Genomic DNA, 14477 nt, shown 5'->3' with positions numbered 1-14477 from the left:
CTTGGCTTTGCTATTCTGTGTTGTGTACCTTGTACTTTTCCTTGCAAGATCAGGGTTAAACTACTCCTATTGAAGGGACTCAGATCCTTCCCCTTACTGGCATAATTATATGGAATTATTTGTCTTCTGCTGTCTCGGGAAGCCAGAATGCAAGCCCACTAAACTTTTTGATTAACTTTTAGAAAAACCTAAGTGTTTAAAGGGAACTGGGGTAGTATATTTCAAACCATAACATACACTTTCCTGAAAGCTAGGGTGCATCAAATCTTTCTTCCCCGAGTGTCCTAATTTGTGGTCTCAAATGCAGTGGATATGCTGTCAAATTTTCATATCTTTTTTTTTTTTTTAAATTAGTTTTGTAGGAAGAAGTGTAGTGAACTCACCTTTTTGAAATTTAGAATTCAAGGTCAAATTAATTTTAAAGTGTAGTGTGGAAGTAAAGTTTTATTGAAGCGGTTTTTATAAAGGTGACACCTTTTGCGGTGTCCTTTTTAAATTGAAAGAATGTAAATTACATATTTCTGAGGGAATGAAAGTTATGGCCAAACTGCATTTCCTGGAACAGGGACAAATGGATTCTCTGTCAGATGGGAATTTATATTTTGCAGGACACTGTCAGAGTGTTTTGAAACTTGATACTCAGTTTCAAGTCAAATTTTTCACTTTTGTGCAGTTTTTCTTACCTACCAGGCAGTTTGGTAGAGCCTATAGGAAAACCAAAATCCGGTGAGAATTGCTAAGATATGTAGAATGGTTCTGTGGTGGTGCAAGAAACTTATTTTTCACAGTCAGCAAAGAAAATAGACATAAAACTTCAATTAAATAGGTTCTTTTAAATGTCTGGTTAAAAGAGTTTAATTCTGTATATTTTTTTTACTTTTTATCTCTACTCCCCAAACATTCCCCTGTTATCTCTAAGAAGTGAAGAACCAAATCATTGTCATCTAACTTTAAGTTTGGAGTACCTAACTTGAATCAGTGATCTGTTCTTTTGAAATAAGTGGGATCATGTGTTTAAAATTTGTCATGCTTTTATGTACTTTGTAATGGAGTGATCTTCATTTGCAAGAACACTAAATTCTTCTGACTTTTAAAAGCCAAAGTTCATATCATTGTGCATGACAAAATCAGAGCAAAATTTACCACAGCTGCAAATGTGGGATAACATTTTCTAATTTACATAGGAAATCTGTCATCTGACATTCATTTTGTATGTGTATGGTCATCACACGGGGCAGCATATGAGGAGGAAAAGGTATCAGCAGTTCTCCTGACTCGAGTACTGCAGTCAGTGAGAATTTGCCATTCTGTGCCTGCAGCACACAGCCTTCGTGTCCCTGTTCTCTCTGGGGTGGCTTGGGTGCTGCCAGATGCCCACCCAGGCACTCCCTTTTCTCAAAAGAGTGCAGGAAGAGAACAAGATGAGAAAGCTCCTGGGTCAAGAATCAGGGAGATTGCTTACCTATTGTGTCATGAGCAGAAGAGACATGACCTGGAGAAAAATTATTGCAATGTTCTGCCAATTAAAAACAGAGTAGGACGATAAGAAGCAAAACCAAACCCACCTTCTCCTTTCCCCTGGCTTTCCCTGCTTCTTCCTTGGCTCAGCTTTACTCCTTCATCCCCAGCTTCTCTTATCAACTCCCTCAGGTGGGGCTAGGGAGTGGGGAGTGGGGGTTGCAGCCAGTGCAAAACTGCTTCTCTCATCTGCTCCTTCCCTCTCCCACTTTTTCCTTGCTCCAGTGTGGGTTCTCTGTGGGCTGAAGTCCTTTAGGATAAACCTGCCTCTGCCATGGGTATCTGCCCAGGTGCCTGGAGCATTTCCGCCCTCTCCTCCTCCACTGACTGTGCTCCTCACAGAGCTGTTCCTCACACATTTCACTTTTAACTATTCTCTAGCAGCTGCTCCATGGGTTTTTTTCAAGCTTTATTAAACATGCTTTCCCTGAGGCACCACTGAGACACTGCCCAGGTGTGTTGGTGACAGCTGGGAGCGGCTGTGTCCAGCCTGGGAGTGCCCCCACAGAGCCCACCCAGGGCCTGAGCCATGCACTGCTCCCAGCTCCTTCTGCCAGGCATTTATCGTCCTTTGAGGGCTCTCTTAGGGACTTCTTCCTGAAATGTCCTGTTTTTCTAAGGATTCATCCGCAGTGGAAAACAAAATCAAATCTTTTAGAGCATGATTTGACAACAGTGAAAGTGCTTTCCTGATTTTTGGAAGGGAAAGAATAGAATTAAACTGTGCCTCTTGGGTGTCACTGGCTTATCAGAATAATGGAAGCTACAGCAGAGAGGAGGCACCACCAGTGAATTGAACAAAGCAGTGATAACCATGCATGAGTGTTTGAGGTAACTATTAAGATTTCTATGTTCAATAAATTAGATAGCTGGTGAAGCTCTAGTTTTATTCTAGGGCGATGAAAAAATGGTGAAGTTTTCCTCCAATCCTTCTTGCCTGCTCAGTGTTTTGCCTAGGAAAGACTGAAGTCAGATATTATTTTAATGTTTATTGACAGAAAAAAAACCCCAACAGGGCCATCATGACAACAACTGCTTTATGGCCAGCAGATTAATAGCTGTAGGGAGATGTTGTCAATAGAACACAAATTCTGAAACTAAATGCCAAAGACTGTGTTGGTTCTGGGAAAAAAAAACCAAAACAACCAGCTTTACATTTTTCTAACTTTACCTAGAATTATTAATGCAACAAAATTATTATTACTTTAAGCAACCTAACTCCTAAGTAACCAGCAGCAAGTGAATTTTTAATTGTTTTATAAATTGACCTTTTCCCTTCCACTGAAAGCACTAGTAGTGCTGACTAAAAACCATTAAGATTCAATATTTTACTTCTAATAACTGCAGTTACCAAACTAATATTATTTCTAGTATCCCAGAGTTATGGCCTGCTATTTTCTCTTTGGGTAGTCCTTAAGATGGATTTATTATGAGGAATAACAAGACTCTCCCCAGCTTTGTACAGTTTGACCTACAATGGACAGAAGTTTCTGTAGGCAGAGTATGGCAAAGTACAGGGCAGGATATTGCTTGAAATCCCAGTATTAGATGGGAGGGGGCTGCAGGGTAGCAGAAACCAAGATGATACTTTTGACCAGATGCACAGGGGACAATGGAAAAGCATGTGCAAAAATGTATTGGCAATCCAAAATGCATGCAAAGATGTTAACACTCTCACATCACCATCAGAAACCTCAAGCATGTTTACTCCTAGACAGGAGAAAAAATGCTTCTGTTTCAGTCCTGAAATTCCTGATTCTTTAATTTTGTGTCTGATGGCAAAAAATAAGAACTGAGCCCCAACCATATTAATTTGTTTGTGTGCAGTAGGTTAATGCCTCCCATTTTTTATACTGTGATACTAGAAAAAATAATCAGTATTACTGTGGAGAATAGCCCTATATAACAAACCAGTCTATTGGTGGTCATTATTCTCATTGATGTGAAGCAGAAAATAAACAACATAAATTTTATATACATACTTTCATGCACATATTCTGTATTAATCTTTATGCTTATCAGAACTCATCTGCATTGAATATTTAAACTTAATTCATACACTAAATACACTTCAGTCATGTATTTCTACCTGTATGTGCAAACATTGGTAGAGGAGGTGACACTTTTGAGAGAATAGTATCTGGAGAATATCTGGTTGTTGTTATTGGGATACCTAATTAACATACAGCATTGGCATTTTTTTTCCCCTCATTAACAGAAAAAAATAGGTTAGTAGAAAAAAAAAATCAAAATAATTAAAATAGTAAAAGTTAAAGGATAAATCACTAAAAGCATTTTCTGAAATTTCCATAATGTCAGGCTGTTTCACAGTTAAGACTTTATTCAAAATGTTGGAGGCTATGTTACAATATTTTATTTCCTATTCTAGTGAATATATAAAGTATGTGACCAAAACTTTGAGTTCTTTCCATGGCTTTTAGTTATGGCTTTCTACTTTTTTTTTTTTTTTTTTTTTTTTTTAAACTGGATGCTGTTCCCCTCAATGTGAAGAGAAAAATAGGTGAAACAAAACACAGCAATCTTTGAAAGTTTTTTTTGTCTGTTGAGGCAAATTTTCAGCCTGGCTTTCCAGTACTTGTGACACCACTGCTAGGTAGTGTAAACTGATAAGAACAGGGTTTACTTAAGCAATTAAATCTGTGGGATGTCTTTGGCTACAGTATCTCTTGTATCAGAAAAAAATATATAAAAAAAAGTGAACATTTCCCAAGAACACTATTTCTTTATCAGGGTTTAGCTGCAGTTTATCGTTTCCATCACTTAGACACATCCACTCAATATATTTAATATCCAGGATTCTATGTAGGGTTAACCATCTTTAATGCAGTGTTGTGTGGTATTAAAAGAGAAATGCTTCTCTGTGCCTTCTTCTCATTCACTGGAGCTATTTATATATTTTTTGTTTATGAACTTTTTTACAAGGCATTGTTGGAAAAATGAGGTAAATGCCATGCATTTGTGGTAGAACATTCTTTGAAAGTAATTTTTTTCACCTTGTAGAGGTGAAAAAAGGTTTGTTTTTTTGCCTGGACCAAGACAACATTGCACTAAAAGTTGAATCATATTTTACAATGTCTAAACACTAATTTCAGAGGCAAAATTACCTCAGATATTATTACAATATCATTCAATTCAGAAAGCTGATCATCTGGTTAGAAAAAAGTGTTATAACTTAGGAAGGACAGAATGTACTTAAGATGTTGAAATCCTCATAAATAAGCTGTTTCTTGCCACGATGCTAGTTTTATACAGAAACTAACAGAATGAGATCTGTGATGATCATGTATTAATAATGAAGATAAAACAGATGTTCTGCAAAATGGATTTCATGTGAAATGTTAAATTTGTTTAAGGAAAGAAAACAGAGTTAGATCCTCATTATAGCTCCATGGAGAACAGCAGTATAGATGATGAAAAATAATTCTGTATCCATGAAAGTAGTTTGTGCATACAGCATTAGGTGATCAAAATATAACATTATTTAATACAACTGTCACATTTTTTTCATTATGAAATTGTGAAGTATTTAGTTATATGCATTTTTATTCTTTTATGTGCAGTTGTCTTTCCTTTTGTTTTGCCTTGGGTGAAAAGAAGAACCAGGCAAGGTACTTCGGCAGTCAAGGCTATTTGTAATTTCAGAGTAATTGTTCAACATTTGATACCAGCCTGTTTTCTCTTAGTTCTTCCCTTTTAGAATTTACCAGACTCTGCAGTTCAGGTATCTCCAGTTCACATGGTGTTACCCTTACATATTTTGCTGACAAATCCTTTTCTTTCTGGTACTAAAGACAACTTGGAAATCTTTTGTTTGGCCCTAGTTAATGAAAGGTTGAATTTGTTAACAGTGCATTTAGACTGAAAATGTGCATTTTCACCTCTCTTAAGTGCCTTTTGTGCTCAGATCTGGAAATGGTTTTAATCTGCATAGCTTAACATCATTGCCACTGTATTGTCCTGTAGCTGTATCGACCCCCATTTATTAGTTGTTGGAAACAAATGCAATTCCTGTAATAACTGAATAAAGAAAGTCCTACAGCTCCTTCCAGCCTATCTCAGTATAATAATTTTGGCTGAAATGCAAGATAAATTAGTGCTGGTTGAATTTAATTATGACTGTAGAAGACCCAGTCTGCAAGGGCAGAATGACTGTGCAGGGGAGCCATAGTATCACTACTGTGCCTGGCTTTATGGTGAAATTTTATGAGTGGTGTATAAAGCTGCAAGCATACTTAGATTAACGGAGCTGTTAATAAAATAAAATTTGATTAATTGTATTAGGTGGGAAAGTGCCAATTTTGGTAAAAGTACCCCAGTGAGACAAAGCTCTGCTTAACTGTTTGCCTGGTAGAATTCTACAGATGCAGAAAGTGATATTTTTGCTGTGTCCCCGCTCTGCTAGTGTATAGGATATGCATGAAGTGTATAACATTTACCTGCTTAGAGTATTAGGAAGATAGCTTCCATTGTATAACAAATGAAAAATACTGCTTTTCATGGCAGAATGTGATAGGTTTTGTGCTTGTGAGGAGAAGTGATATCATTTCTATACAAATTATTTCAGTAGAGTTTATAAACTCGCAGACTTTAAACATAATCATTTAATCATGCTGGAATTACAGAGGAGGATTCAAGTTCTTAAACTTGAGGGCTGGGGAGCACATAATGCATGCATTGGAGTGCATTCCTCTCTGCTCTTTTCACACAGCCTTGAATTTAGGAGTGGGATGACATTATGGCATTATGCTCTGGTTAACTGTAAACATCCCAGGAGCAGAAGGGAAACAGCAGGTTGCTGTGGTTTTACTATGAAGTACAGTATAATTTAAAACACTATTTAAATAAAGATACTTCAGATTCTGTGTGCTGTCACTGAAGTCCAGATAGCCAGAGAGGGTGCCCCCAGTACAGTCACAGACTTGGAAGTGGGGCAGAGTTGAAGTAATGGGTAGAGTGTGTCTGACAGAAGAAAAAGAGAGAGAAGTCAATAGATGTAACGATGAAAAAAAACAAAGAAAAAAACCTCGTCAGATATATCAATGGTTAACAGTTTTAAAAGTAGGCTTTAAGTAGATGCACTTGAGACCTTCTGTATGGCTTTGGGAAAAATTCTCAGGCTAAACCAGTGGAATCACACACCCACACTGCCACCCACCAGGTTTATTTTTAGCTTGCTTCTCTGTCACCTTCTCTTTATCTTGGCTAGTATGCATTAAACTTTCCCTATTATACTGTAGATTTCTTCGAACCTTGCAACTCTGTGTTGTGTTTTAGTGTTACGTGTTTTTTACTTATGTTTTTGGTAAATAGAATTTAACAAATATTTCAGTTCCTGTCTGTACAAACCCTTCAGTTGTTATGAAACATTCATGGTAAGTAACTGTACTCCCCCTAGGTGTATTCCCTTTAGACTGAGATCCATATATTCATGATTGCTTTCTGTGATCTCGTCACAATTGTTTGGTTCTCCAGTGGTTGCAGGATTAGAGAGTAAATTTAAATGCCACTTCAAATAAACAGTTGTTTATCATCCCATTGGTTTATATGTGTTGCATTTTCTTCTCTTTTGAAGAACAGAAGCAATTCTGTTTAAACAGAACATTAGAATCTTGGTGGAAGAATGGCTTGGATTCTGGTGGGCTGAATCATTTGAAGTGCATAGATCAGCAATATGGTAGTAGTAGTTTATGCCAGGAGAGTCCTGTCAGAGGAATCTGTCCAGGCAAAGATGTACATTAATTTGTAGGTAGCTGCAAACATTTTTTGTTTGAAGAGGAGCAATCTCTTCATAACTTTTATCTGCAAATAGTATTGTCTCCTTGAAGCACCAGAATAGTACTGATCTTATGGGCTATATAGCAGGGTGAGGTAAAAAAGATTGTGTGGATCGAATTCTGTGCTCAATCAGACAAGATGATTTCAGTTTTCTTCCTATTGTGGTTCTTCTTCCCCAAAATAAACATACACATTAGCTCAAACGAAAGAGATTGTCATTCATAGCCATTCTTAAAGTGCACAAAGGAAATATATTCTAAGTGATGACCCATGTTTCAGGGCAAAGCTGCTCTCTCTACCAGTTCTGAATGAGAAGGCAGTTGTGGCCAGTTGTGCTGCTCGTGACCCACATGCCCCAGTGTTACAAATCATGAGCTGCCTCACGAGCTGCACCCTCACTCTTGGATCTGCAGTAACATTCTCCCTCCCTGAGCCCCGGCTGCCCATCCATAGAGGAGCTGTTGTAAGCATTCTGTCCCATTCTGTACAGTTATCAGGCAGTGTTAAACCCTTTGGCTCTGTAACAGAGAATGGTCTACACTCCCTTAGCAAAGGCACTGCTAAATAAACCACACTGTCTTGGTCTTCAAAATGTTATGAATTGGCCCATATCATGAGTAACTGCATTGTGCAGCCGAACACGCCTTGAGTTCTTTGAGACTGCTGTAATTGGATTAGCAAAATTCAGGCTTGATTAATTAATCATTGTAATCAGGTTACTAAACAATTCACGATGATTTTGATAACTCAGCTGTGAGGGAATGATTAATGGCTTCTTAGGAAGGATTAAAGAACAGTTGACCCTGCTTTGGGCAGGAGATTGGATCAGGTGACCTGCTGAGATCCCTTTGAACTTGAATTATTCTATGATTTTATGAAAAATTATTAGCAGAGCAGACATGCATATGGCATGCTTGAGGAGACTTCCATGAAAAAAAATAAGCCCAGGTTATTTCACACTTACCCTGAATTTTTTATGCAGCTTATGACTTTTTTTTTTCAACTAGCAAATTTTGTCATGCTGCTAAAAATGCCTTTCATTAGGCGTCTTAAATTATGCTATAAATATTTGTTGTTTCTCAAGATTCTTGGTAATATTGTAAACTATTATAGACTCCAGTTACAGAATTATCAGTTGCACAACTTGGAAGATAGTTCAGGAGTTTTAAACTTAAGCTCCAGCTGTAATCAGTTAGCTACACTCTCTCAACACCACCCATCAAACTGATTTTCTGTGCATCAGGATATGCATGCTGCTCACCACATTTTGTGTAAATAAACATCTTTATTCAAAATTAGATATATATTCATTAAAAAAGAAAAGGACTTTATGCCCCAGACAGAGCAACTGTTTCAAATGTGAAAAATTACATAACTCTGTCACACACTGTGACATTCAGTATAGTACTTCCTGACATCCAACACTGGCATGCATGAAAGCTCTGGGAAAAAAAAATGCAAGAGAAGGGCAACGACATGCTCCTTATATTCTGCTTGTTCTGGTTCTGTATTTTCTGTCTCAAAATTGTCATTTCAGACCTAAAAAATATTTTGATGTTTAAAGCACACGATGTGTCACAAGAACAGCCTAAGGAAGAAGATTCAAAGGCAAAGGAAGAAGGATAGTTCTTTGTTTGCCCTTTGTATTTATCAGCATCTTTGTCTAGTTCTGTCTGCCAGCAAGTTATGGGTAAAATAGAGTCAAGGTGAAATGAAGTTTTTGTGAGTCCAGCTGTCATCCAAAACCAGGATCATCTTCTGTAAATTACTCTGAGATTTAGATAACCGATTATAATACCTTGTTAGAAGCAGCTGAGTGATCCAAATGGCTTTTATTACCTTCTAACAGCTCACAGTTCAACCTTAATTCTTGACCCTTTAAGTCTGAAAAAGCTGAAGTTTACTGACTATAGAAAATGCAGCAGGGATTTCCTAGTCTGGTAGTAATTTGTTACCTTGATTCTCACTGAAATGCACTTTCAATTGTTACCTTCATCTTTGACTGAGTCCACAGGATGGCTGACTCCCAGGCCAGAGGCAGAGTTGCCTTTGTCCTCATCTGTTCTACAGCATGGTGAAAACTGCAGATTTTTCCCCATGCACTCTGCACATCCCTTTATCATAATGTTTATTCCCAGACATCTTTGAGTGGTTTTTTTTGTTTGGTTTTGTAACTGACATGAAGCAAAATCTATGTTGCAGTCCAATAAATTATTGGTGTTGAAGCAAGAGAGCAAGGGCAGGTGTTATGTGCTGTTAAGGTCTGGTTATTAAAATTATTAGAGAGATGTCTCTGTCCAAATTAAGGTGCAAACACGACCATATGCTGAAGTCAATAATATGGATTTTTATTTAACAGTCAACATGAGGAAGAGATAGAAAGAAATAGGAAAAGAGAGGAGGAGAGAGAAAGGGAGTGACGGAGAGATTAAGTAGAAAAAAATATCACCACTCTGTGGATTGGGATGGCATTCTGTTGCTCCTCTTCTTCTGGGCTTCTCAGTGTTGAGGACCCCATTCTTATCCAAGTGCTGGTTGCAGCCTGGACCCAGTGGAGGAAGTTGGGAAAACACAGAGCCCAGTGGATTCCATATTCCCTCAGGTTCAGGTGGGAATGCCCAGGTACCTCCCTGGGGCAGGGAGTTTTACACTGGATGATGTAACACTTGTCATCTCCTGCTGTGGGAGGGCCTCAGTCCCAGCAGCTGAAGTCTCTGGTGCTGGGAGTGTGGCTGCCAGACCGGCCCCTGGATGGTCAGACAGGAAAGTTTCCTTCACACCAGGTGTGAGTGGAGAGGGTCAGATGAGGTTGAATCTTTCTCATCCTGCATGTGGGAAATAGTGTCCCACAGAACAAAACTGCCTGAGAGCAAGGGCATTGACTTATCTGTAAAAATAGTTTGTGAGTGTGAGTAATCAGACAACCAGGACTCAGGAGAACTCAGATTTTCAGTCATGGTTTAAAATGTGGGCTTCATAATAGACTGAAACCTCAGTGAAATTCCCAAGCTCAGCTAAATGTGTCTTGAAAATTTAAATGGGTAAATGTGAAGGAGAGAAATAGATGGTCTTTTCTACCTACTGTAAAAAAAATCAGGCTCTTTTCTGAGGCTGTTAGAGAAAAAGTAATAGGACATTTTCTTATTTCCATTTGCCAATACAGCATGTTATAGAGTAGGAGAAAAAAATAGGGAATAGGAAGAAATACTGACAGTACATTTTTCTTCCCATACAAAGCCTGAAGAATATTTTTCTGTCATACCTTATTATATAAAAAGTAAAGCATGACCCTTTTTTCCTGATTTGTCCTTAAAAAAACACACACTGCAAACAATGAGATTAGCTTCTATTAAGAAAAACTTAGATTTTAAAACTAGAATCTAGATTTTAATAGCTTACTTTAAACATTGTATTACTTTTTAAATATCCTTTTTCTATTTAAAAGAAAATCCAGTCTCACTAGAGGCATTGCCTTGTGTTTTTCTCACAGCATCTCTAAAAATACTGCTGCTTTACTCAATCCCGTTTCATTAACTTCTTCATAGTACATTGTAGAGTCGTGCTGCTTAGAAACATTAGTGGAGAAAAAACATACAAAAATATTAAAATTAATGCATTTGAATGTTTTCCTCACCTCTTGCTTACTAAAGTTAACAGCTGTGTGAGAATATGTGGCATACTTGAAAGTTGCTTTTTTAAATTTTCCTTTTCTGTTTTGTCTGGTTTTTATTTGTTAGTAAAGACTATTTAGTAGTAATAGAATATGGTCTCACTTTAATGAAATATACTCTATTTCAACAATAGTTACACATCCTTTCCTCTAATAACATTTTTCTTTGTTCTAAATATTGTTTCATGTATCATATTTGTTGTTACTTAAGTCTTGGAAAGTTAACTTTTACATTCATTTTTATGGTGAAAGTAGTGATATAAATCTCCTAGATGTTTTCTGGTCTGTGAAGGGATGGGAAAGAAGAAGTAGAAATGTGGAAAACATAATTTACATTGTGCATAGAAGTATGCATTTTTTAAAGTGTTTATTTTCCCTTCCTAGGGAATTAATTATGTCTGTTCCATTGAGAACACTCGTCAACTTAAAGCTCTTTAAGTTTTACAGTCAAGTAATTAACAAGAGACTTGGATACTGTCATCTATGTTAACAGTTTTCTGATGGATGTTACTTAGTGTAAAATTACCTTGTGCCATTCCTACCTGCTTTGCTGCTGCAGGAATTTACCCACCTTGCAGTCAAAGCCCAGGAACAGAGCTTGCTCCTTGAGCAGCAGGACGCTCTTTGTGATAATGTGGACATTTTTCATAACTGGTAAAATCACAGCAGCTGAACTTCATCTTCCCTGAAGGATAGCAGGTGGAAGAAAGGCCTGTCTGAGAATACCTGTCTGCTGTAACTTATTTCAGATGCCTCTTCAGACAGCAAGAGCTCCTTTACAAAGTGGATACAGCTGCGTAAGGGGAGGTGATGGAAACACCTGGGCTAATGGCTCACACCATTTTTCATCAGCTTTTCATTAAGGAAGAGGAGGCTTTGGGATAAAGTTTAGAGGGCTTGTGGGGTGATTCTTCTGTGGGGACACAGTTTCTGCTGGTGTAGAATAGAGGAGGGTGTAATGTGGCTACTACTCTGAGTCAGCTCACTTCTGGGAGCATTGTCCCACTGTATTCATGGTAAGTGAGTTTTATTGGTGCTATTTATCTCATTGTCTGAGAGAGAAGTTTTTGGGTGAAGACTGCAGATGGAGGCAAGGCTTGGAGACAAAAAGGAAATAGATATCTTAGCATTGGTTCAGTATGTAGCCCCCTTTTTTCCCTAGTAAAAGACTTTATACTACCTTTATTGTGTATAAGTAAAAATGGAAGCTACCACTACCAAAATGTTATGTTAACCATGTGTTATGTTACCTCTTCCAATGGCTGTTAGGTTCCCATGCATCAAAGAGATGCTTGGCACTGTTGTACATGTTTAGAGGAGTTATTTGGGTTGGAGACCAAAGTGTTACTTGAAATGAATTATTGACATACAGCTTATTGACCTCTTTGCAGTAAGATGTAACCTTAGTTCTTACACTGATGTAATGTAGTTTTGTCCCTAGTTGTATTATTATTTATGGAGGCAAAATTAGTTCTAGTGGGATAGGGGCAGCTGGTTAATGCCAAGGCCATGTTAGGCATTCTAGTCATTGCTCCATAGACTAAAATACAGTGTCAATGAAATCTGAATGCTTTGGTAAATGGCACAAGTGGTGTTTAAGGAGTATGGAGGTGCTTTCATGAAAGATAAATTTGCCCTTGGCAATTTGAAATGGTATTTAAGCCAAGATTTTTTCATTTTTCCTGCTGTTATTTCCCTTGCCTTTTCTGCCTGTTCCAGAAACATTGTTTAGATGCCAAATTTTCCATTTCTGCCCATCCTCTGACTGTATAATTTACCTTAGTAGTATAATTAAAATCACTACCTAGATTACAGCTGAATTAAGTTCTTACCTAAGGCTCTTAGTGATAGTCTGGCATTTTGTCTCTTTTTTTAAAGTGACCTCAAAAGGAACCTCTTCTGTTTTGGTATAGGCATTCAAACTGAGTCCATAAACTTTGACTGCATTTTTGTTTTTCCAAGAATGACTTTTTCCATTACTCTTTATATGAACTGTAGTTACCTAAATAAGCCAGTTTGGTACTGTTTTGAATCCAAAGTTAGTTGTCTTATCCAGGTTTGGTCTTATAACTTGCATAGGCAAGTGCTAGGAACACGCTTTGGGGTTCAAACCAGTGCCCTTTTAGTCTAGCTTTTCTGATTTGTGATGTAGTGCAGTGATACTTTCAAATAATGTGTGAAAATGTTACTTTTTTTCCTACAGGGTATTTCAAAAGCCAAGTATCAAATACCTGTTCCCAGAGCTGCTCAGAGTAATGCCTTAGCTTAATGAGACATTTTGTTTACAAGAGTAAACCTAAAATTCTATTCTGTTTTGCTGTCACCTGTCCTCAGAAAGCTCTGTACTCAAAATTCTTCCTTCATCTGCATATCTGTATGTGAAATTTGCAAAATAAAGAATTTTGCCAGGAGAGTTGTAGTTGGATTAAGAACAGAGTTAAACTAAATTAATGTGCAGTCAGGTTCATTTTACTTGATGATACCTTGGATGTAATATCTACTATCTATTGAGAACAAAAAAACCTATTCTAACTGGGACTTTCAAATACCACTTTCAGAACTAAATTGTAGTTTTGCCTATATTTGCTTCAGTCTCTTGGGTGTTTTTTTTGTTAACATATCTTTGTCTTATTTTCTCTTCACTGCTCTGTACAGAGCAAAGTCACAATTACATGTCTGTCAGGTTTTTATTAGAGTGATTTTTCTGTTTAATCAATGCAATTTTGCTTTTTGGTAACAATGCTGAGCTTTTGATTGCCTTTTGATAAAGCTTACTGGAAATCAGTTTGCTTCATTACTCGCCCAGCAGAAGACAAGGAAATAAATACTGTTGTAAAAAAACCAAGAAAAGAAAGGTGGCTCTCACAGTCACTGCAAGAGATCTTTGGGGAGAATTTACTCTGAGTAGAGCCCCAGCTTAGAAAATAAGTGGCCCTAACTAATATATAACCGAGCTCATTGTTCTAGAGTGAAAGTGAGACTTTTGTTCTCATTTTTACCTCTTTTTGCATCTAATTCAGCAGTGTTTAAGCAACTAGCTAATTGTAAGTGCATGAAAAGCCCAATTGATTTTTAATCAAAGCCTTAAAGCGTAGGGCAATGAGCTTGGCCTTTTATTTCCTTTGAGGAAAGGAACATTGGTGTTTGGGGTAGCAAAAGAATTATGTTTCTCTTCTAAGGAATTCAGGGCATTTCTATTTATTCCAGGAGAATATTGATAAGAGTTACATTTGTCACTTTGAAGTGGGAGTTGTTACCGGAGAGTCATTTTTGGTGTTAGAAAGGGTAGCATAGTCTGGAAGTGATTCAAAAAACAATGATTGTTACTGTATGTTTAGTTAATTCCTTTTCACCAAGTAAGCTCTATTGTGGCATCTTTTAGCTACTGCACTTCAGTCTCCTTTTAATGAGAGGTTTCTGCCAGGTAAATGCCATTTTTTGATTTCTGATGGGAGTAGTGTCCAATAAATATCTGAAATGATGTGTTTGAGTT

At 37.4% G+C, this 14477-nt stretch overlaps 1 protein-coding gene across 5 annotated transcripts in view; it reads left to right on the top strand.

Annotated features, from left to right (window-relative positions):
- GRID2 (glutamate ionotropic receptor delta type subunit 2) overlaps positions 1-14477 on the top strand; it is a 672274-nt gene that overhangs the window by 50141 nt on the left and 607656 nt on the right. The window contains exon 1 of one of the 5 annotated variants that reach the window (XM_086888567.1): positions 11851-12000. The exons of the other annotated variants lie outside the window; for them this stretch is intronic. The gene's annotated coding sequence lies outside the window, so the exon portion shown is untranslated. Of the gene's footprint in view, positions 1-11850; positions 12001-14477 lie in introns of those variants that run through there. 5 annotated transcript variants of the gene reach the window in all.

The sequence above is a fragment of the Cyanistes caeruleus genome, chromosome 5 (genome assembly GCF_971803275.1).
Source record: "Cyanistes caeruleus chromosome 5, bCyaCae1.hap1.1, whole genome shotgun sequence".
Lineage (NCBI taxonomy): Eukaryota > Metazoa > Chordata > Aves > Passeriformes > Paridae > Cyanistes > Cyanistes caeruleus.
The sequence above is the reverse complement of the archived record's forward strand: the minus strand, read 5'-3'. Positions and strand labels throughout refer to the sequence as shown.